The 21,886-nt window shown below is 38.8% G+C and overlaps 1 protein-coding gene across 10 annotated transcripts in view; it reads left to right on the forward strand.

Annotated features, from left to right (window-relative positions):
• The window catches only part of foxp2 (forkhead box P2), a 746,195-nt gene that overhangs the window by 410,702 nt on the left and 313,607 nt on the right, over positions 1-21,886 (forward strand). The gene's annotated exons all lie outside the window — the stretch shown is intronic.

Genomic DNA, 21,886 nt, shown 5'->3' on the forward strand with positions numbered 1-21,886 from the left:
TTTCACTTCCACAAAGCAGTGCTCAAAATTCCTGTTCTGTTCCCTTCCTTCAAGCACCACTCATACTCTCAATGCTTTGTTTCATGTCATTTCAGCATGTGTTGGCTGTGAATTCCTATCCGCACAGTCAAAATTGCAGACGAGGAGCCAAATCTTCAGGCAAACCCAATCTGTGCTTTTTTTTCTGTTTTACAAAGTGCACACACAACCCATGTATGACTTCCTACACAATTATTGTCTTTTCACACAGTAGGCTAGGTTCGCTGCACAGTTTGTGAGCTATCCTGATGTGGATGAGGAGTGTGAGGGCAGTCTGCAAGACAGCATCCCAGCTTCTGACAGTACCCTCTGAACCTTATTCCTTCCTCACTGACCCTCACCCCCCAAAATGCTGCATGCCAGCCCATGCCCCTTCAGATCACTCGTGATACCTTTATTATCCTTATTTCCATGCCCCTTCATCTCTTGTCCATAACCACTCACCCAACGTCGACTGTGTATATATAATCCCCAGATGTCTTGCAATATTAATGGAAATTATTTTGCATACCTTGGGGGCTGGTAGAGAGAGTTAAACCTTTCACAATCTAATAAAACCTCCATGTCATTGATACTTAGGAAGAATGCCAACTGCCTGGGAAAAACAGCCTCGTAATATTTGTACATGAATGGAAAATGCCAAAGAAACTGAACAGATTTGGCATCAGATTTTTGGAGAGAAAAATAGATAACATTTGTGTCTGATTCGGCTGTTGTTTGTTACTTGCAATACCTATAGTCTGTTAGCTTCTGTCAGCAAACCAGAAACTACATCAAAGTAGAAATCTGTTATTACAGGCTCTTGAAGGTATCATTCATGTACAGATGAAAGGAAGGTCTACCAAACTTAAAATCCATAAGGATCGATAAAGGCCATAGCTGTCCTAATGATCGACTTTTTTTGAGAATAAAAGAACAGAAGGTGCTCATTTCAATTTTAAAATGGAAGATCTGTCAATTTTTCAAATCAAAGCTAGAGTGTAAGCAAGCAGGTGCTTCCTTTCCAAGTTTCAAAACCAGTTTTTTAATCAGCCAGAGCCATCTAGATTATGTTAGTAAAGATGACAGCATAGTTTGATAGGACCTTTCGTAGCACTTTTTTTCACTGTGATCTAGTGTTTCTTTCATTCAAAAATCTGTGTAATGCATGTGAACAGTTACAAAAGTCTGAAGAATATAAGGGTCAATTTATCTTTAAATGCTCAATCCCTGTAAAACAAAAATCCATGCATTAATGCATTAACCACATATCTGTGTTACAATACAGTGCTTCATAGTGACATTTGAAAGTGTGAATGCATTTTATACTTACCAATAGAAAGTTCCATACTCCTCCACAGGCTTTCCTCTTGTTTCACGAGCTCTCAACCTCGTGGGTATGGTATGGACTTCAAAAAACTCTTCATCACCAGACAAAAACGATCAATGGGAAGAAATCTAATTTTTATCTCCCTTTTAAAAAGAGGAACCAACTTTAGAGGAGAAGTGTACATTTTGCACTTTTGTCCAACCCACACAAAAGTCACAGAAAATGGCACAGTGTGAGAAATGGGGAGAAAAAGATTGGATTTCCTCAAAAGGTGAATATAATTGTAGTCACTGGCAATTTTTTTTTTCGATTGCTGATAGATCCAACAAGATCAAGTGTTCTCTGCCAACAATAATTAGATAAAAACTTGACCAACAAATTTCACTGCAAGAAAAAGTTGATGTAATCAGAGGCCCATAGTTGAGGCCCTTAAAATACTAAAAACTTTGGAGAACAATAGTTAATGTAAAGGTAATCAGGTATACAGTTACAATGTATTCTAATAAATGTTGAATTTTGTGTTCAAAGATGATTTTTCAAGACCTTGTAGAATTTGTATTTGAATAATGTATTGAGTGTGACGATAAGCTTATAGACTATCTGATGAGTAGAACTAATTCCCGAACAGTCAATGTCAGAAAGCAAAATGAAGTTTGGGATGGGAGTGTTTCAAAGATGCCTCATAGTTTATCTTCTTTTTTCATTGTCCTACTGAAAGTCTTTCTGTGATTTAGTTCCTTGGGTGGCACACAGCTATTTCCACTACTTTGCCCAAGGACCTGTTATGGTTGTGGAAAATTTGACAATAAGTATTGTAATTGGCGTGTTATTTAGCTATAGGAAGAAACACAGGCAGGGGTCTTTTAACAGCTAGGCTTCATTAGATTTTACTGGCTTGTTTTCCACCCAGTTCACTGTCGTGTTTGGAATCACTCCACCTCCCATGTGTAAAGGAAAGCTGGTGGTAATTTTCCTGGACTCGTAACAGATTCACGCCAATCCTTCAGACACATGGGTTCAAGGGCTAGCCTGGCAGCTATTCTGGTTTACATGTGACTCAGTTTCTGCTGCAGTTGGACTTTCAACTGCACTCTGAAATGGCTTAATACTGTCAGATGCAACTGCAGTCAGTTGTTCAACCACAACAGAAAAGTCAAGTAGGAATAAAATTGATAGGATCATTCAGCATCAGTCATGTGCTGCCTCACTAACATCTGTAATTTTGTGCCAAAATTTGGAGAACTGTACATTGACAAGTAACAGCCTTGATTTTGACATTTTTATAGCCTCTGAATCATTACCTGACAGCTGATTCCCCAGAGTGCTCCATCACCATTTCTGACGGTAACTGCCTCATCATCAGAGCTGACCTTCCAGAGGTGGCTGCACAGTGGTACGTACAGTAAAATGGAGTGGCCCTTGGAGTCTTCAACATTGACAAGACACCACAAAGTCTCAATATCAAGTCAAACTTGAGGAAGGAAACCTCTTATCGATTATCATCGTCTTTCCTCCAGCAAATTATGAGTCACTTCTTCTCAATGTTGAACACAATTATGAAGAAGCATTAATGTGGCAAGGAGACAGAATGTACCATGGCTGAGGAACTTGAATGTACGTCACCAAGATTGTCTTTGTAGCACTACTCAGAGTCCTGAAAGATAGAACTGTCATCATAAATGTTTGGATCCACAGTTCTTTTGGGGACCGAGTCCTGTCCTTACATTGAGGACACCTTCCATTGTGTTGTGTGGCACTGTCACTGTACAAAATAAGATAGATTCAGTATAGATTTGGCAGACCCGAACTGGACAACAAGAAGAAATGAGGACAAATAGCAGCAGCAGAAATGCATTGAAAAAATTGGAACTTCATAACCTGGAATTTCCCTCGTTCTGACTTTGATGTCAAGGCAGTATTTGACCAAGTTTACTATCAAAGGGTATATGAAAAACATTTTTGTTTTTGTTCTTGTTCATTCATGGGATATGGGTATTGCTGAGTGGGTCAGCATTTATTGTCCACCCCTAGCTGCATTTGAGAAGGTGGTTGTGAGCTGCCTTCTTGAGCTACTGTAATCTACATGCTGTATATAGACTCATAGTGCCACTGGGGAGAGAATTCTCAGCTTTTGATCCAGTGACAATGAAGGGATGGCAATATATTTCCAAGTCATGCTGCATGGTTTGGAGGGGAACTTGCAGTTGGTGGTGTTCACATGTATCTGCTTCCCTTGCTGTTCTAGATTGAAGTGGTTCTCAGTTTCAATGGTGCTGCTTAAGGAGCCTTGGTAAATTTCTGCAGTGCTAGCAATGAACGTAACATAATTGAATTTTGAATGAAATAAGAATGGGCCTAAGACCAGAACTTTAAACTTATTAAGTAAGTGCAACTATGTGGACAACAAAGCTGAGCTAGCTGATGTGGCTGCTAAGCTAAGGGATAGATCAATTGAAAAGTAGTGGTGCAGACTTTTAATTTTCTTACCATAAGAACACTTCCAATGAGAGAACCCAACATCTGACTAAAAAGGGATATAATTGCACAAATATAAGTGGCAGGTCAGATGATTGGGAAGAATGGCACAGAGTTATTAAAATATCAATCACGAGAAAGAGATTAGCATTTGAGAGGAAGCTAACGAGGAATGTAAAAATTGATGGCAAAAGTTTCTCCAGGAATTGAAAAAAAATGAGAAGAAGCAAATGAGCATTTGTCCACCAGAGAATGAGAATAGGATGTTAATTGTAGATAATAAAGAAATGGGCAAATATTTTACTTTGGTCTTCACTATATGAAAAAACATGCCGGTAATAGCTATTAATCAGGAGGTAGAATGTAGAGAGGGGAACGTAGAGAAAGTACAATCACTCGAGAAGCAAAACTGATAGAGTTACAGGATGTTAATCTCTGGCTCTTGATGGCCTACACCCTAGGGTCTTAAAATGGGCAGCTAGTTAGGTAGTAGATGCATTGATGTTAATTTTCCAAATCTCCCTTGACTTTGAAAAGGTTCCATCAGATGAAAAGTAGCAAGTATAACTTCTCTATTCAAGAAAGATGAGTCAGAAAAAGCAAGCAGTAGGTGGTATTTTAACATTTTATTTATTTTTGTTTAGTAAGATTAATGGCACCCAATCTGCCATGTCTTGAACTGGTCTCTCTCATGCAGCCCTCCATACTTCAGCTTGTTAATTGTGCAGTCATGCTGGAGATCATGCGCTAGTGTAATGGAGTATTTGACTATGTCAGAACTTGCTGACGTATATGGTGCTTGATCAGAAACTACAGAAAGTTGTGTGCACAGCCCAGCCCATCACGCAAGCCAACCTCCCATCCATGGACTCCATCTGCACATCTCATTGCTGCAGAAAGGCTGCCAACATCATCAAGGACCTCTTCCACCCCGGTAATGCTCTCTTCCAACCTCTTCTATCAGGTAGAAGATACAGAAGCTTGAAAACACTTACCAACAGGTTCAAGAACAGCTTCTTCCCTGCTGTTATTTGACTGCTGAATGGACCTCTCTAATTTCAATCTAATTTTAATCCTGCTTTTGTGCACCTCCTGTGCAGCTGTAGCCTTGTATGTCTCACTCTGTCTAAACACCCAAAGATCTGTATGTCCTCGTATGTTATGATCTGCCTGTACTGCTCACAAAACAGAACTTTTTTCGTTGTACTTAGGTACATGTGACAACAATAAATCAAACCAAATCATTATGGCACAGAGGGAAGGAAAGCTCGCAGCCTGCCTTGCAGACAAGGACTTGGAGGTACCGGTGGATAAAGTGTTGGAAAGAAGGGGCATCTTCTATTCTGCAGTCTACCACTGGAAATGATGCCAACAGACGACATCAGCCTGGACCTAGATAGCAGCCGGGGTCAGCGTTGTGTCTCAATTCACGAGACATCTAGCATTGCAGGAGAAAAGCCAATAATCTTCTGCACTCCTCAAGGGTGGGGCTGCTACCTTCTCTCTGTTACCTCAGACTCAAGGCCACCACTTAGTTTAACTTATCATAGCACATGCATTTCATGAAGGCTAATGGAGTACAACTCTATTATATGTGTCATGTCCACTCAATGACTCTCACTCCCTCATGCTCTGCTAATCTTTCCTGCCCTCTGTGCTTCCTGTTCACTCACTAGGGAAACCTTTTTTTTTGCATCACCACTAACTGTTCTTTCATCCACTTCCATCATACCGAGTCCCACCCTTTGACTCATTGGGGAAAAACTTGTCCACAAACGGGCAAAGAGGTCTGCGACTAGGAAGAGGTTTGGGGAGGCAGACATCACACTCCATACTTCGTACAAGGAGTGGCAATTCTGAAATTAACCGGAGGAGAGTATGACCACTTGTGGAGATGGGGCGGTGTGACGTTTCACGAGGGTAGTGCGCTGGAAATCAAATCCCACTATTTTTGGAGTCATCACCAAAGTTAAACATTTTATCAAAGTCTGCAAATTACCTGTAAGGTAAACCCAGGCTAACAGAAATTCCAGGACAGGTTTCTGTACTGAGTGAGAGCAACAAATTATTTCAAATAAGTAGGTTCTAACCACCAGTAAATGACTATGAACTGTTGATATATGATTGAACTTGTTAAAACTCTAACATTCTTTTAAGCCTTCACTATATGCACATACAGACAGAAAGCAGCATAAACACATTTTACAATGCGATTACAATGGCAAGATCCTGAAGTTGACATTTGAGACATGGGGAAAAAGAAATCACAAAAAATTTTCTTGATGTTTAGGTTCTCATTTTCTTCATTCTCTCTGTATTTTCTGAAATTTCTCGTTATTGCTTATGCCATATCAGGGAAAGGGAAAACCCACCCTGGAGGCCCGTTAGTTTGCTATCTTTTGTGGGGAAGGTGTTAAAATGGATCATTAAAGAGGTTATAGCTGGGCACTTAAATCTCAAGGTAATCAGAAAGAGTTTGCATGGATTTTTGGAAGAGAAATCGTGATTAACAAATTTATTAGAGTTCTTTGAGGATTAACATGTGCTGTGGATAAAGGGGAACCTGAAGAAGTGCTGTACTTGGATTTCCAGAAGACATTTGAGGATTTGCACCATGAACCAAATAAATGCGTAAAGTAGGAACTAATGGCATAGGTTGCAACATATTAATTTGTATGGAAGATTGGTTGCCTGAGAAAATGAAGAGTATGCATAAATGGATCTTTTCCTAATTGGCAGGATGTGACAAGTAGGGAACAGGATGGAGCCTCAGTACTTTACAATTTATATCAATGTCTTTGAGTGGAGTAACTAAACTTGCAGATGACACAAAGAGAGGTAGGAAAGTACATCATGAAGGGTCCACAAGGAGATTACAGATGGATATATATAGTGTAGTGATTGCAGCTGATGTTATTACTGGATGAATCTGATCCCAGACTGAAATCTGGATTAATAGATGAAAGTTTGTTTATCTGAAGCACATGCATGCAATACTGCAGGTTTCATTTCACCAATAAAATGGGACTCTAATACACAAAAGAAAAGACGAGATAGAATAAACCAAGCTATTTACATAAAACAGAACTTGAAATATTTTGAAACACAGTAATAATAGAATTTTATCTATCCCAATGCCATCATGGTACAGTATTTAAACTCCAATGAGAATCCCTTTCTCTATCACATTTATGGGTTTAACTTAATAGTTTATTTTAATTCCCAGTCTTGCAAGTTTTATAGCTCCCTCCTTGATCAATTGAGTTTATTCTTTCTCAATTTTGAATATCTTCTTCAGAGTTCTAACCAAACACTTCAGGGCTGGGAATATGAAGCTAAAATATTTTCTACAAGAGAGCCTTTTCAAAAAAAAATTCAGAACCAACTCCTCTGTCTGGAAGAAACTATTTCATACATCTAAACTCAACCAGGATTTCTGCAAAATGAAAATACAAAAGCTTTCTAAGCTTTAGGAGTTTACCTTGAGTAAATAAAAGTGCTGATCCTTCTGAATAGACAGCAAGCCAGTGCTCCTCGATGTTTACTCTGTCCACTGGTAAAACACTTCCAATGCAAACAAATCCCATTGTCACCCCAGAGGCTACCTTTCTCACACTGGTTTTGAAAATAACATGGCTCCAGAAGAAGTGTTGTTATCACTAAACTCCTGGATATACACAAACCAAAACCTACATGCCGCTATTCAAAAACAAAACTCTAAAATGAATGATATTGATATTCATGTAAATCAAACACCTTAGGACAGCAATGAGGAGAATTATTTTTCTCTTCAAAGGCTGTGTGACTTTGGGACTCTTTCAAAAGGCAGTGGAGGAAGTAACTATTTTTCAGTTGGTGATAGACAGATTCTTGTTAAACAGGTGAGTCACAGGTTATTGGGAATGTGGAACACAAACAGATGAGCCATCATCTTACTGAATGGTGGGTTGGACTTGACGTACTGACTGGTCTACCTCTCCTAATTCATATGTTTGTAAGTCAGTGGGTTAAACCATTAGTCACAAAGTTCATGAGATTTCAGATGTGACATTGTTATCATGTGCTATTATAAGATTGATTTTCGAGTAATTTTTGGTCCAAGAATAGTGTGACGTTAGTGGTGAAAATAAAAATTAAATTAATGTAATTTCCTGCTAATGTTGCCATCTCTCGCATGCAATGATGTTAGTGTGTATTTAAAGGAGCCATCATCCCATTTTAAAATAAGCAGGTTTACATCCACATAAAAATAAAGGACAGGGAAATGTCATACAAAGACATCAAGTGCACATCTAGTACGATTGCTGAGAGTAATTCCTAGTCTATAATTGTCTGACCTGATATATAAAAGAAGTTTATTTTCTAATAAAAAAAAGTTACCACAGGAATTTTTTTTAAAAAAGACAAGTAAATAAAGGTACATTTTCTGGATACAGATGGTAAACCAATGTCTATGTTCTTGGCTCAATCAGGCTGAACACCCGCAAGCTGGGTTTCCTATCCAACAGACTCTTCTCAGTTATCAGCAACGAATCTCCGATTTCCTCGTGTTTTTTCATTGATTGACTCCCCACTTGGTGCATAGCTTTGAATGAAGCTTTGCCATGGACAAGGCACTAGAAATGTAATTGTCAGCAGACCTGAGTCAAGTCATGAGGAATACCCTTTGCTATTCGGAATCCCAGCTTCTGATACCAGGCCAAGGGCTTGGAAACAGTCTGTCCATTGCTCAGGGCATTCAGGTGAAAGTGAGTGAGGAAGGATGTTGTAGGCATTTGTGAGGATCATAGAGCTTGAGCCCTGGTGGCAGAGGAACACAGTAGCAGAGATAATGTGAGTTTGAGGTATCAGCAAAGATGGTGGCACTTAACCAGTGGAGAGGAAAAGATCATTGGGCAATCCTCCAGCCAGGTGAGACTGCACTGATGTTGGACCAGGCTGGCATGGTCTAGTGTTATGGCCTCCACTCTTTGTCCTGGGAGAAAAGGAAGTGCTCCCATGCACCACTCAGTCTTGTAGGACCTCCACGTTTGTGCCAATTTGCCCCCAGACATGGCAGAGAGGAGGGAAATGTCAGGAGCCATGCCAGGCCAATCTAAACTGACAGTGCTTGCCTGAGTGCACAACAGATGGTGTGGGTGCAAGAGTTGTCACACCTGCAGCACGTGTCAACATTTATGCAACAAACACATTGTGCATCAATCAAGTGACCATGTCTCCGAGTCTAAAGAGACAATGCTCAGTCAGTTCAAAGGTGACTGTCACTAGTCAAATGATACCAGCGTAGTGAGTCAATTGCATTGTCCAGTATTAGTCCGGGGGCTTTAACCCGGTCAGTTGGGAACTTGAGGCAATCAGGATCGTGGGTTCTCTGTCATTATAGTCTGGGGAGCAGGCCACAGTTGGTCCTTCAGGTACAGTGCAACCGAAGAAAGGAGTAGTGCTTAGTCAGTCAGGAAGCTATGCACAGGTCAGTCAGGAGTCTGGTCACTCATCAGTCAAGGCTGTCCATCCAAGTTGGTCAGGAATTGCACCACTGTCAGTCCTGAACAATGTCAAAATGTTATGCTACGTATTAGGGAAACAGTAGCCATCCCTTAGACTGGGTTCTAACATGGTATGGTGCTAACATCTGTAGCTATAGTTATGATGACTGTCACTCGGACATGTGATGATGTAAAGTGGCAAATGTTTACAATGATGAGCTTATATTTGCTATGAACTGTCACATCTGCCATCGATGTGCCCTCAGAAGCCTCTCTTTTTTTCATTTCCCGGCCACCATGTGTATTGCGATGGGCTTTTCATCTCTGGCAGCCAATGAGCTAGGGCACAGCTGGGCTTTAAATATGGCACTGGTGTCACAAATTCTAGAACATTGCAGTGGTGGTGAGAACTTCCACCCACGACACAAGATGGTCCATGTGCAGCTCGATCGATACATAATGCTGTGAGCAGCAGAGATGCCTCAGTGGAGCTCATGAACTTCCATGAGATGGAACTCTCCAAAATTGGCCTTTAGCTGATTTCTGGTAATCTTGATCCCATTATTTTGACTGACATGTCCAGGTTAAGATTGCACACTTTTACTAACATCTTTTCAATTTGATTGATCACGGAGAAAATGTTCACACAAGTTCTCGATGTTAAGATTGGTGCATTTTGGTTGGTTGGATAAGAACATACTGTATAAAATCCATTGAAGGTCAGTGAAGGTCTAAAGAAAAGTTGGCACAGTCCATTCACTAATCTGACCAAAATCTGGCCTATGAGTGTATTCACACTAAAAATTGTGCTAATTTATCTCAAAAAGGCTTTTGCAGTTTGTTAAAAAAATGAGCCATCATATAAGGTTCCAGCCAGACGTGCCCCAGCAAGTTCCTTTAGAGGGAACTTTTCTTTTGAAAAATTATATTTCACTACCTTGCTTGTAAATTGTAAGTTACCTAGACAAATTTCAATAAACATATGTGCATATGAGATTCTCAAATTTATTTAAAAATATTTCTGCCCCAAGCTTGTCCATAAGGAACAGTCTGATAGAATACTGTGATGGAGTTTCTGATAGACTCCTTACATGCTCCAAACTATCTTGTTGGATCTGACAGTCCTTAGTCCGACCTTACAACTGACCTTGATAACCTTCAATCCAAATGAAAAAAGCCGACTTTTTTTGAGCCTCTAGCAAGCTGATATTTGGATTAAAATGTTGACTGTCACTTTAAAATGTTGATGATTGACATATTGGAGGTAGGTACATTAAACTATTTTCTTCTTCCAACTGGCGGGTGGCTGGTTGGGCCTCTGCTCAAGGAAGAAATGGAGAACTCTCAACTGTCCTGGTGTGGGATGCAAATATAAAGGGATAGACTGCCCGTGGTTACATCTTAGGGCAAGGAATCTGTGCTAGAGATCATTGGAGGAACCATGGATGAAGAGAGTAAAAACTTGATCAAAGGGAGAAGAAATTGAGTTGGAAAGAAAATTATTCAGTGGGCAGAAACATAGAATCCTTACAGTGCAGAAGCAGACCACTCGGCCCATCCAGTCCACGATGACTCTCCGAAGAACATCCCACCCATTATAACTGTAGCTACAGAGGCTACCCATCGTTAGGACCACACCATGTTAGAACCTAGCCTGAGGGATGGCTACAGTTTCCCTAATACGTAGCATAACACCTTGACATTGTTCAGGACTGACTGGGTGCAAATCCTCACCAACTTGGACAGACAGCCTTGACTGATGATATTTATGCTAGACTTGTAATTCATATAGCTTTACAGTATTTAAGGATACCTTCTGCATAAGTGACATTGATAATTTTCCCAGCAACTTGAGATTTTTACTGAATTTTGTTTTAATAATGTAATCTTATGAAAGTTATTTGATGAACTTCAATAAGTACTCTTTTTACTGCCGCTATATTGTAATAGTACTTTTATTCGGCTGATATCTGAGGTTGGCTGCATGTTGTGGGCATGACTGATGATATGCTAGCAAGGAGATTCCGCTGGAGTATGAAGGAGAAAAGTAACTTTAGTAAAACAAGAATAATGCTGTCATATAAATATACAATCTACATCGAATTATTTTCTGGACATCTGAAATTTCTTTATTCTTGTGGAATTTTCTACTTGGACAGAATGGAAATACCACAAGTGTTTGCCATTCTGGCTTTTTGGGGGTGTGTGCAGCTTTTTTGGTACGATGATAAATGAACAGTTGTTGAATTCGATTTTAAGTATTTCTCAAAAACTGAAAACAATGAAAAACAATTTAAATGTTCGACTAATCTTTTTTCACAGAAGTTAATGAGTGGGTAATATATAAAAGTCTTTTTTAAAAATAAATGTCTGGTTAAAAACACTACAGCCTTCTTATGAAGAAATTCTACAGTGCCTTACTCATCATTTTTAAAGGTATATGAATCACACAAACTCAAACGTGCACACTTCTAAAAATGTGTTCCATACATTAGTTATAAAGACACAACAGAACCTGGAGAAAATGGCAAAGCTTTGCAAGATTGCAACATTAGGTGAGAAAAGTCAGTCTTGAACATATATATTTCTTTGTGGAAAAGTGATTGGTCACAATAGAATAGTAACCTGCTTACTTAATTTATCGTTGACTTATTCATCAGTTGTACCCTATCAGTACTTGATTTTTTGTGACGTTAGCTATAATTGCTTAAGTTTCAATGCATTGTGGAATTAGCATATATTCTGTGATGAATTAGAATTGGTGAATTCTTTTATCCTAGTCATTAGGAAGACGATTTAGCACATAAGTAACAATATCATAAGTGAAATGCAAATACCTTTCAAGTGAGTGGAATGAAATATGTATTCCATGACAAAACTGCAAAAACTCCACTAGATCCATACTTCAGAAAAATGGACAGAATTATTTTGTTGAAGAGCTATTATTTTTGTTCTTGTCATAATTCATATTATGGTTCAGCTGGGATAACAGTTTTGCATGGAGAAGAGAGCTTATGTGATGTCGAACACGAATATAATTTTATACAAGCATGCGTGTGAAATCAATTATGGCAACAAGCTATATTTTAAAATGGCATATTCCATCATCTGCACATTGTTTCATTATATTTAATGTTAAATCACATATAGCATGCAACAGAACAAAAATAAGCTTTTTTTTAAAATTAAAATTGAACTTACAATTCAAGCATCAAAAAACTACCTAAATGTTATTAAATTTGCGCTTTGTCCCAAATATTTAATGGAAGCTATTCACAGCTGTTGTACCTCCTGAATTATTTATAATGAAGATGTATTTTAAAAGCTCTAATGGTGATTTCGTACAAAAAGTGTTAACTCATGAGTCCGCCGTGCAGCATTGTGTTTTCAGGAAATGTGCTGTGCACTGCAGGAATATCACCCATTACTTTCACAGATCACAAAATTGTTATGGTTCAAAAGAAGGCCACTCGACCTACCATGTCTGTACTGGCTTTCCAAAAAAGTGTCATTACCTGGTGCTAATTTCCTGCTTTTCTCCCTATACCCTTGCACACTGTTTCTATCCAGATAATCATTCAGTTCCCTCTTGAATGCCTGAATTGATCTAAGTTTAATTAATAGTAAACTAATAACTAAGCTTAATTACCTTACATTTCAACTTGTAAATATTACATACAGTAGGGAGCCATGGAAGTTCACTGTTTAGAAGCAGTCCAACTATTTTTTCTTCGGCTCTGTTGTAGCAATCAAAAACCCATAAAATATCTTGTACTGTCCCCAAAACAAACGCAATCAGTAAAAGCCAATACTGGAACTAAATTTCAGGTTTCATTTGCCTATTTTGAATTGTGTGTTCATTTAAATTTGCTTGTGAAAATTTTGCTTCATGCTTCGGTTTATTGAGATGATTTAGTTTAAATTAAATAATTCAATGAATTTTCAAGCAATCAAAGTGTAACATGAGTGGACAATATCTTTAAAAAGTAAGGTTTAATTTTCATGCACCCCATATCTACAATAGAACTTCTGCTTGAGTTACAATGAATATTTAGCTGAGCTTGACTGCATGATTTTGATATGGAGGAGACTTAATAACCTATTTTCATTGGAAGATATATTATGCACCTGAGTAATATAGTCGTATTAAAATTGGCAATCAAGATAAAATTGGAAGTTTTGATATCCAAAATCATAACATCTTTTCCCAAAATACAAAGAAAATAAGTTCAGTGAGTTTGTTCTTGCCTTATACTTTCTATCTACTGAAAACTAGGAAATCTGTATTGGTATTGATGGTATTCTTTTCTTCTGAAGTTGAAACTCCCCTAGAATGCTGTTGCATTGAGGATAAAAATAAATTCCAATTTCACAACAAATCTTTCTAAAATATTATAAATGTATATTTCGTTAGTAATGAACATATAATACCTATAGTGTCTTTAACATCAAAACAAGTATTTGTGTTTAGAAGAGATTATACTAAAACTTTGATATATGTTGTGTTTTCACATTATGTTTCACAATACAAAAAATCCTGAACTTCTCTTAAATGTTTTGATTTGTTTTTGGTCTTGACAAACTCCAGAATTATGGTTTTGTTGTTATTGTTCAGTGTGTTCTGCTCATACCCTGCTCATTTGAACCGTTGTGATGATTTTCTTGCGATGTCTAAAGTTGGTATATTTACCATGCAATTCACATGCACTTACCAGTGTGAGGCCTATTCTTTTATTTCTCACAGCTAGTTTACAGTATACATTTAAGAGACATGCATGTGATATCATCACTATATCATGGTGTGTGACCTGAGGGTTTCAAGGTCTTGGTCTCCATTTTAACTGAGGCCACTTGGAGCTTGATGTGCTGGTGAAAGCATGCTACTGTTTATCACTGAATAGTTATGTACTAGGTCTGACTCTGAAATGCCTATGAATGTAATATCTGTCGATACGAGGAGCTATAATAAACATCAGTTGAATCTTTGAGTATCATGTTACTCGCATCGAGTTCTTATGCTAACATCACTATTACCTCATGCGTACAAATACCCTACTGAAAGCAAAAGCCTGCATTACAGTAGCAGATCAAGGTCTGAATGTCATTAACAGGCCATTGGTAGGGTGAGGCCTTGTTGGGGATGAGAGTCCCAAGAAGAGTGCGGTGAATAGGTCACATGTAAGCTGATTATAATATTGACTCACAAAAAGAACTCCTTCTTGGTCCATAGCACAGGGAATAAAAAGAATTGGATGTTACATGGATTTTTTGTGAGTGGTCATTTTAAATAAAGTAGGATCTTGACTTGCAATTTAAGCAGGCTTTTTTTTTGGTTTTAAGTGGAAGAGTGCATCAGGAGGATGTTGACTTTTTTTTCCAATTGCTAAGCATGCATTTCTTTGGTGAGAAATGGGCAGCTCGTGGTTCGATATCTCCCCGGCCTAATTCTGTTGAGGAAGCCATTGAATTTTTCACATCTTGGATCTGAAAAAGAAAATCATGCAGATTATTGCATTATGAATAGTAACCAATTTTGGAGAAATTCATTTGCTAAGACCAGAAGATGTAGGAGCAGAAATAGGCCATTTGGCCCATCAAGTCTGCTGTACCATTCAATTATCGCTGATTTGTTTCTCAACCCCAGTTTTCTGCTTTCTCCTTGTAACCTTTGATCTCCATACCAATCAAGAACCTGTCTATCTCTGGCTTAAATACACTTTAATGACTTGGCCTCCACAGCCTTCTGTGGCAATGAGTTCCACAGATCAATCACACCGTGGCTGAAGAAATTCCTCCTCATTTCAGTTCTAAAGGGTAATCCCTTCACTCTGGTGATGTGTCCTCGGGACCTAATCTGTCCCACATGTGGAAACATATTCTCCACGACCACTGTATCCAGGCCTCTCAGTATTCTGTAAATTTCCATCAGATACGCCCTTAACCTTCTAAACTCCAAGTAAAGATCCAGAATTCTCAACTGCTCCTCATATGACAAGTCCATCTTCCCTGGCGTCTATCTTATAAACCACTTGTGGATCCCCTACAAAACCAACACAACCTTCCTTATGTACTGGACCCAAAACTGCTCTCAGTATTCCAGATGTGGTCTGACAAGAGCCTTATATAGCCTCAGAAGTACATCTCTGCTATTGTATTTTAACCCTTTTAAAAAGAATACTAACATTGCATTTGCTTTCCTACCTGCCAACTGAACCTGCATGTTAACCTTAAGAGAATCCTGAACTAGGTCTTGCAAGTCCCTTTGTGCTTCAGATTTCTAAAGCCATTCTCCGTTTAAAAAATAGCCTACATCTTTATTCTTCCTTCCAAAGTGTATAACGTCCCACTTCCTCACATTGTATTCCATCTGCCACTTCTTTGCATACTCTCCTAACCAGTCCAAGTTCTTCTGCGGCCTTCCCACTTCCTTGACACTGCCTGTCCCTCCATCTATCTTTGCATGATCTGCAAACTTAGCAACAGTGCCCTCAGTTTCTTCATCCAGATCCATAATGTATAACATGAATTGTTGTGATCCCAACACTGCACCGAACAAAAGTACTGGACAGTGTCTTGCCATAATCATTTGACTTTGCAAAAGCTATGTGACTTTGCAAAAGCTGTGTGACCTGTGTGATAAGTAATTTAAGTTTTGAAGTGAAAAGCAATTAAATCTATGCATGAAGCATGCTGTGATATCATAATCACATTTGTTCATCACTAAACTGCAATTTAATGGCTAAATATTATTTTTGTGCAGTAGTAGTTTTGCTAAAATTAAGTGTACACTTAAGAAACAAAGCAACCTAATTTTCAGCCATTGAATATTAAATTCATGCCATTTGTGAGGCACATGTAGGTTTCCTTGAAGTTTGGCATGCATAAATCATTTACTTATTTTGTTGATGTGCTAAATCCCAAATTTAGCATCTAAAGATTCAGCTCTGAGATTCCATGTGGCTTTCTACAATGTCCGATTGAAGCCTTGCAGAGACAACAACAGAATCACTCTCCCCAGTCCTCCAAATAAAAGACAGTGGGACCCTTTAAAATTCCAGTGCCAGAGTTTCCTCAGTTTCTTCATTGTGATATGTTTCAGCAATGAATGTGACACATTTCTTAGATAATTAACAAACGCTTTTGTTGCGGAGTTAAGAAAAAAAGCTGTCAATCTACTAACCTGATGTACACTCGAGTTCTACCTTTTATATGATCAGAGTATTCTCAGTTGCTGCGTGTAAAGGTACAAAGAATCGCTTATTCATTGTGCCTGTCTTGCATGAAAGCATTTACAGAGAAAATATGACAGGAACATGTTCAGCTAATGAGGTCGAATAGTTGTAACATTAAATTTAGGCTGTGTTTTCTACTAGGTTTTATTTATCAGTACAGTATTTGCATTCAGTCCTTTCACATTTGTTATCTCATGCACAGTTCTGGGGATGGGGCACCTTTTCTCATTTCCCAGCCGATTGTTACCCTGCGCTGAGTCTGTAAGTTGCTTGTGAATATAAAAGTGACTGCAATTAACCTGACTTTGTTGCTTGAGGAGAATTTGAGATGAGAAATCTGACAGGAAATGACAGGCATTTTTCTAGGTTTAGCATAGAAGAAAGTATAAGTAACATTGCAAAGAGAGGCATTAGGGAGCAGGTACCTGCAAATTAAGTGGCTGACACTGTCTATTGAGAATTTAGATAGCGGTGTCTAGAATTTTTATGTTAAGTTCACATTATTTTAAATTCGTAGTGTGGTTGCCTCCTTCCATTACCATTGTAAATATGTGAACTCATATATCTGTACATTTTGATGACTTTCAGTTTGTGTACTTCATTTTTTGTAAGTTGTAAATATGTTCTCTTTAATGGTAATTGTAAGTGGCAAACTGCTACTAAAAATATCTATTATAAAATGTAGTTTTGAAAAAAATGTATTTTATTACAGTTTTTAAAAAGAAATCATTTTATTTGGTGATTGTCCATGAGTTACAGTGTTGATTTTCTCTTTATGATAGTCATAGTAATGTTGCCTGCAGGCTTGCTGATTTTCTTTACAATCCTGGTTTTAAAGCACTAATCATAGCATGGTAACATCTTCTGTTAGCACACGGCACATTTATGCAACATTTATTGTATTTGTCAGGTGTTTAGGAGACCACTGGGAGTTTTAATTAATGTCAGTTAAGAAGATACATCGTTCAGCTGATACCAGCTTGGCAAGTTTCTCATTTTCCTATAATCCATACACTCCTCCGTCTTTAGGGAAATATGCAAAATTAAAAGTTACACTGCATGCTGTTGTCTGTACAGCATCCAGCTCATCAAGCTAAAACTCTCATGCAAATTTTAATTTGCCCTTGAGCATAATTTAGAAACCATAATCATTGAGGTTTTATGCAGCACAGATACAGGAAAGATACTCCATTAAACCACATGTTCTCATTCAGAGAATTACATTCCTTACGCAGTACAATCTTAATTTATCATGCAAAAATTTGTGATCACAACAACACAAGATATTTCATTTACATGGTAATGAAAGGCTGTAAGAGAAAAAAAACAGTAAAGGTGTTTAGAACTTGTATTTTGGTGTAATAATTTGTTTTCTGGAGCATAGCACTTTTTGTATTTCTGTAGCAATCCCTAAAGTCCTGTACACTTGGCCTGACATATAGAGTCTTCTACACGAGGATGACACTAAAAGATATGTAGAATGACTGACAATGTAGCAGATGCATGGCTCCTTCCCTAGACAAAACAGAAGGTATTGTTCTATTATCAACTACTGTGAATTACCATTGTGTGCCCATCTGTGTTAAGACATATTACATGACTTCATGGAATTTACAGTGCACTCCTTCTGTAACTCGATTTTTCAATGTTTGGTCCCTGGAGATTTTACAAAATGTCAAGCTGTAGCTTGTAAGAGAAAAGTGAAATCTACTGGAAACAAACACTTATGACCATTTCATGCCTGATCTCCTTTGTGATGTTGTTTAGGGGGCAGGTGTTATACTGAAGTATCTTAATGTAGGTGTAAATCTTAAGTATTTTGGATATTAAGACATTAAATGAATATATAGCTGAAGGCTGAATGGTAAATATTTAAATATTTGGTACAGCTCTCTAACAAGGTACAGCTTGACATTGTTACAGTAATTAAAAATTCTAATTCTAGACATAATATTCTTACGATTTATTTATTCACGTTCTCTACAACTTTTTTTTATTTTACATTCTTAAAGGTTCTTGGTACTTGCAGACATGTCTCATGGTTAACTATTTTCATAAAGGTGTAACCTTAAATAAACTTAATTATATTTTCAGTGTACATTTAAGCTAAGTTAAATTTTGTTGATAAATTGTAGAAGTATACATTGATATTTTATAAAGCTTTCTTTTATTGACAAGCTCGTTTGCCAATAACACATGAAATATAATCTATTCTGTGTTTCAATAACACAATTTATAATTATATAGTGCCCTTTAATATCATGCCAAGATGTTTCACAAGAGCATTATAAAGCAAACTTACCAGATGTCTTCTAAATAAAGAACCTAACCAAAGCAGTGTGCAAGTTTCTTTTCACATAAAAAAACGCCAACGCATATTAATAACGTGACCAACAAGTACTTTAACAATTAATCCTTGGAATTTGTCAACAGTTCTCCTTTTAAGTGAGTGAATAAACCACCCTGACATTTTGTTACATGGGGATGTGAACATAGGAGGTATGGTTAATAAGTTTGCAGATGACACCAAAATTGGAGGTGTAGTGGACAGCGAAGGTTACCTCAGAGTACAATGGGATCTTGATCAGTTGGGCCAGTGGGCCAAGGAATTGTAGATAGAGTTTAATTTAGATAAATATGAGGTGCTGCGTTTTGGAAAGGCAAATCAGGGCAGATTTAAATGGTAAGATCCTGGGGAGTGTTGCTGAACAAAGAGACCTTGGAGTAAAGGTTGATAGTTGCTTGAAGGTGGAGTCGCAGGTAGATAGGATAGTTAAAAAGGCATTTGCTATGCTTGCCTTTATTGGACAGTGCATTGAGTATAGCAGTTGGGAGGTCTTGTTGCAGCTGTACAGGACATTGGTTAGGCCGCTATTGGAATATTGTATTCAGTTTTGGTCTCCATGCTATAAGAAGGATGTTGTGAAACTTGAAAGGATTCAGAAAGATTTATAAGGATGTTGCCAGGTTTGAGAGTTTGAGCTATAGGGAGAGACAGAGTAGACTGGGGCTATTTTCCCTGCAGCGTCGGAGGCTGAGGGGTGACCTTACAGAGGTTTGTGAAATCATGAGGGGACATGGATAGGGTAGATAGACAAGGTCTTTTCCCTGGGGTGGGGGAGCCGAAAACTAGAGAGCATAGGTTTATGGTGAGTGGGGAAAGATTTAAAAGGGACCGAAGTGGCAACTTTTTCATGCAGAGGGTGGTGCGTGTATGGAATGAGCTGCCAGAGGAATTGGTGGAGACTTATACTATTATAACATTTAAAAGGCATCTGGATAGGTATATGATAAGGAAGGGTTTAGAGAGATGTGGGCCAAATGCTGGCAAATGGGACTAGATTTATTTAGGATATCTGGTCAGCGTGGACAAGTTGGACCAAAGGGTCTGTTTCCGTGCTGTATATCTCTATGACTATGACTTCATGAACTAGCAAAGAAGGGGAAACCAATCAATAAGCTAATTAACACCAAATGTTGCTACATAACGGCACAATGTAAGTAGATTTCACAGTTAAAAAGTGCCAAAGTTACAAGAAGAGAGATTGCATGTCAATCATTGATTCTCAGCAAAGTCATCGATTTTTAAACAATCAATTGAACATCATCTTCTGCATTGCAACAATATGATTTGTGATATCTCAATGACCAGAAACTGTTGTTACAGATGATCATTAACTACTTTATTAAGAATATTATATCAGCATTCATTTATTTCACAATTCAGACATCATGCCTAAATGCAGATGTTACTGTGCCCTTTTAAGCCACAATATTGATAGATGTTGTTTGCCCATGAAACACCAATTATTCTGTTTTTGTCAAAGGTCTTTTTTTCAAACATTTCAAGTTTTGCCTTCAGGACAGAAAGAATTGAACTTGTATAAGTGGCTTTCATAACCATAGACCATCCCAAAATCAATACCATATGGAGCTAGAGGAACACAACAGGTCAGGCAGCATCAAAGGAGCAGGACAGTCACCGTTTCAGGTTGGACTGTTCATCAGGACTGGTGAGGTATAAGGGAGCTTGCAAATAAATTGGAGGGGTGTGGTTTGGGGCTGGGGGAAGGTAGGTGAGATCGTGATAGGTGAATGTAGGTAGGGGGTTGTGGAGATAGGCCATGGGAAGGGTAGGGCAGGGCAGATAGGTGAGAAATAGACGGATAGATTGTATCAGGTCAAGGAGGCAGGGATGAGAGGGAGGGTTGGATATGGGATGAGGCCGGGGCTGGGGAGACTTTGAAACTGGTGAATTCTATGTTGAGGACATCGGGCTGTAGGCTCCTGAGGCAGAATTTAAGATAAAAACCAAAAGAACTGTGGATGCTGTAAATCAGGAACAAAAACAAAGTTGCTGGAAGAGCTCAGCAGGTCTGGCAGCATCTGTGGAGGAAAAAACAGAGTTAATGTTTTGGGTCCGGTGCCCCTTCCTCAGAACTGATAGTGGCTGGGAAAACGTCAGTTTATATGTAGAAAATAGGGAGGTGGGTGGGGTAGGGAGTAAACGAGAGGATAGAGCCCAAAGAGATAGAAAGACAGTTGGACAGACAAAGGAGTTGCTAACGATCAGACTGGGAGGGTGAGTAGTTGTTAATGGGGACTGTTAGTGACTAAGAACAGGGGGTGTGTAATGGCAGGCTATGTGATAACAAGGTCTGGTGTGTGGGGTGGAGGGCTGGGACATGGGAAAGTTTAGACCCTAAAATTATTGAACTCAATATGGAGTCCGGAGGGCTGTAGGGTCCCCAAGCAGAAAATGAGGTGTTGTTCCTCCAGCTTGCGTTGGGCTTCACTGGAACACTGTAGCAAGCCGGAGACAGAGATGTTGGCCAGGGAGCAAGGTGGTGCATTGAAATGGCAGGCAACAGGTAGTTCAGGGTCTTTTTTGCGAGCAGAACGTAGAAGTTCTGCGAAGTGGTCACCAAGTCTAAGCTTCGTTTCCCCAATGTAGAGGAGACTACATGGTGAACAGCGAATGCAGTAGACTAGATTCTTGGAAGTGCAGGTGAAGTGTTGCTTCACCTGGAAGGTATGTTTGGGCCCTTGGATACTGGGGAGGGAGGAGGTAAATGCGCAGGTGTTGCACCTTCGCCGGTTACAGGGGAACGTACCGTAGGCCTATGGAGAGGTGTTGGGGGTGAAGGAAGTATGGACCAGGGTGTCCCGGAGGGAACGGTCCCTGCGGAAGGTGGACAAGGGAGGGGAGGGGAATACGTGTCTGATGTTAAGATGTTATTCCTCCAGTTTACATGTGGCATCATTGTGACACTGAAAGAGGCCCAGGATGGACATGTTGCCAAGGAAGTGGGAGGGGGGAGTTAAAATGGTTGGCACCAGAAGGT

This window comes from Rhincodon typus, chromosome 18 (genome assembly GCF_021869965.1).
Source record: "Rhincodon typus isolate 14 chromosome 18, sRhiTyp1.1, whole genome shotgun sequence".
NCBI lineage: Eukaryota > Metazoa > Chordata > Chondrichthyes > Orectolobiformes > Rhincodontidae > Rhincodon > Rhincodon typus.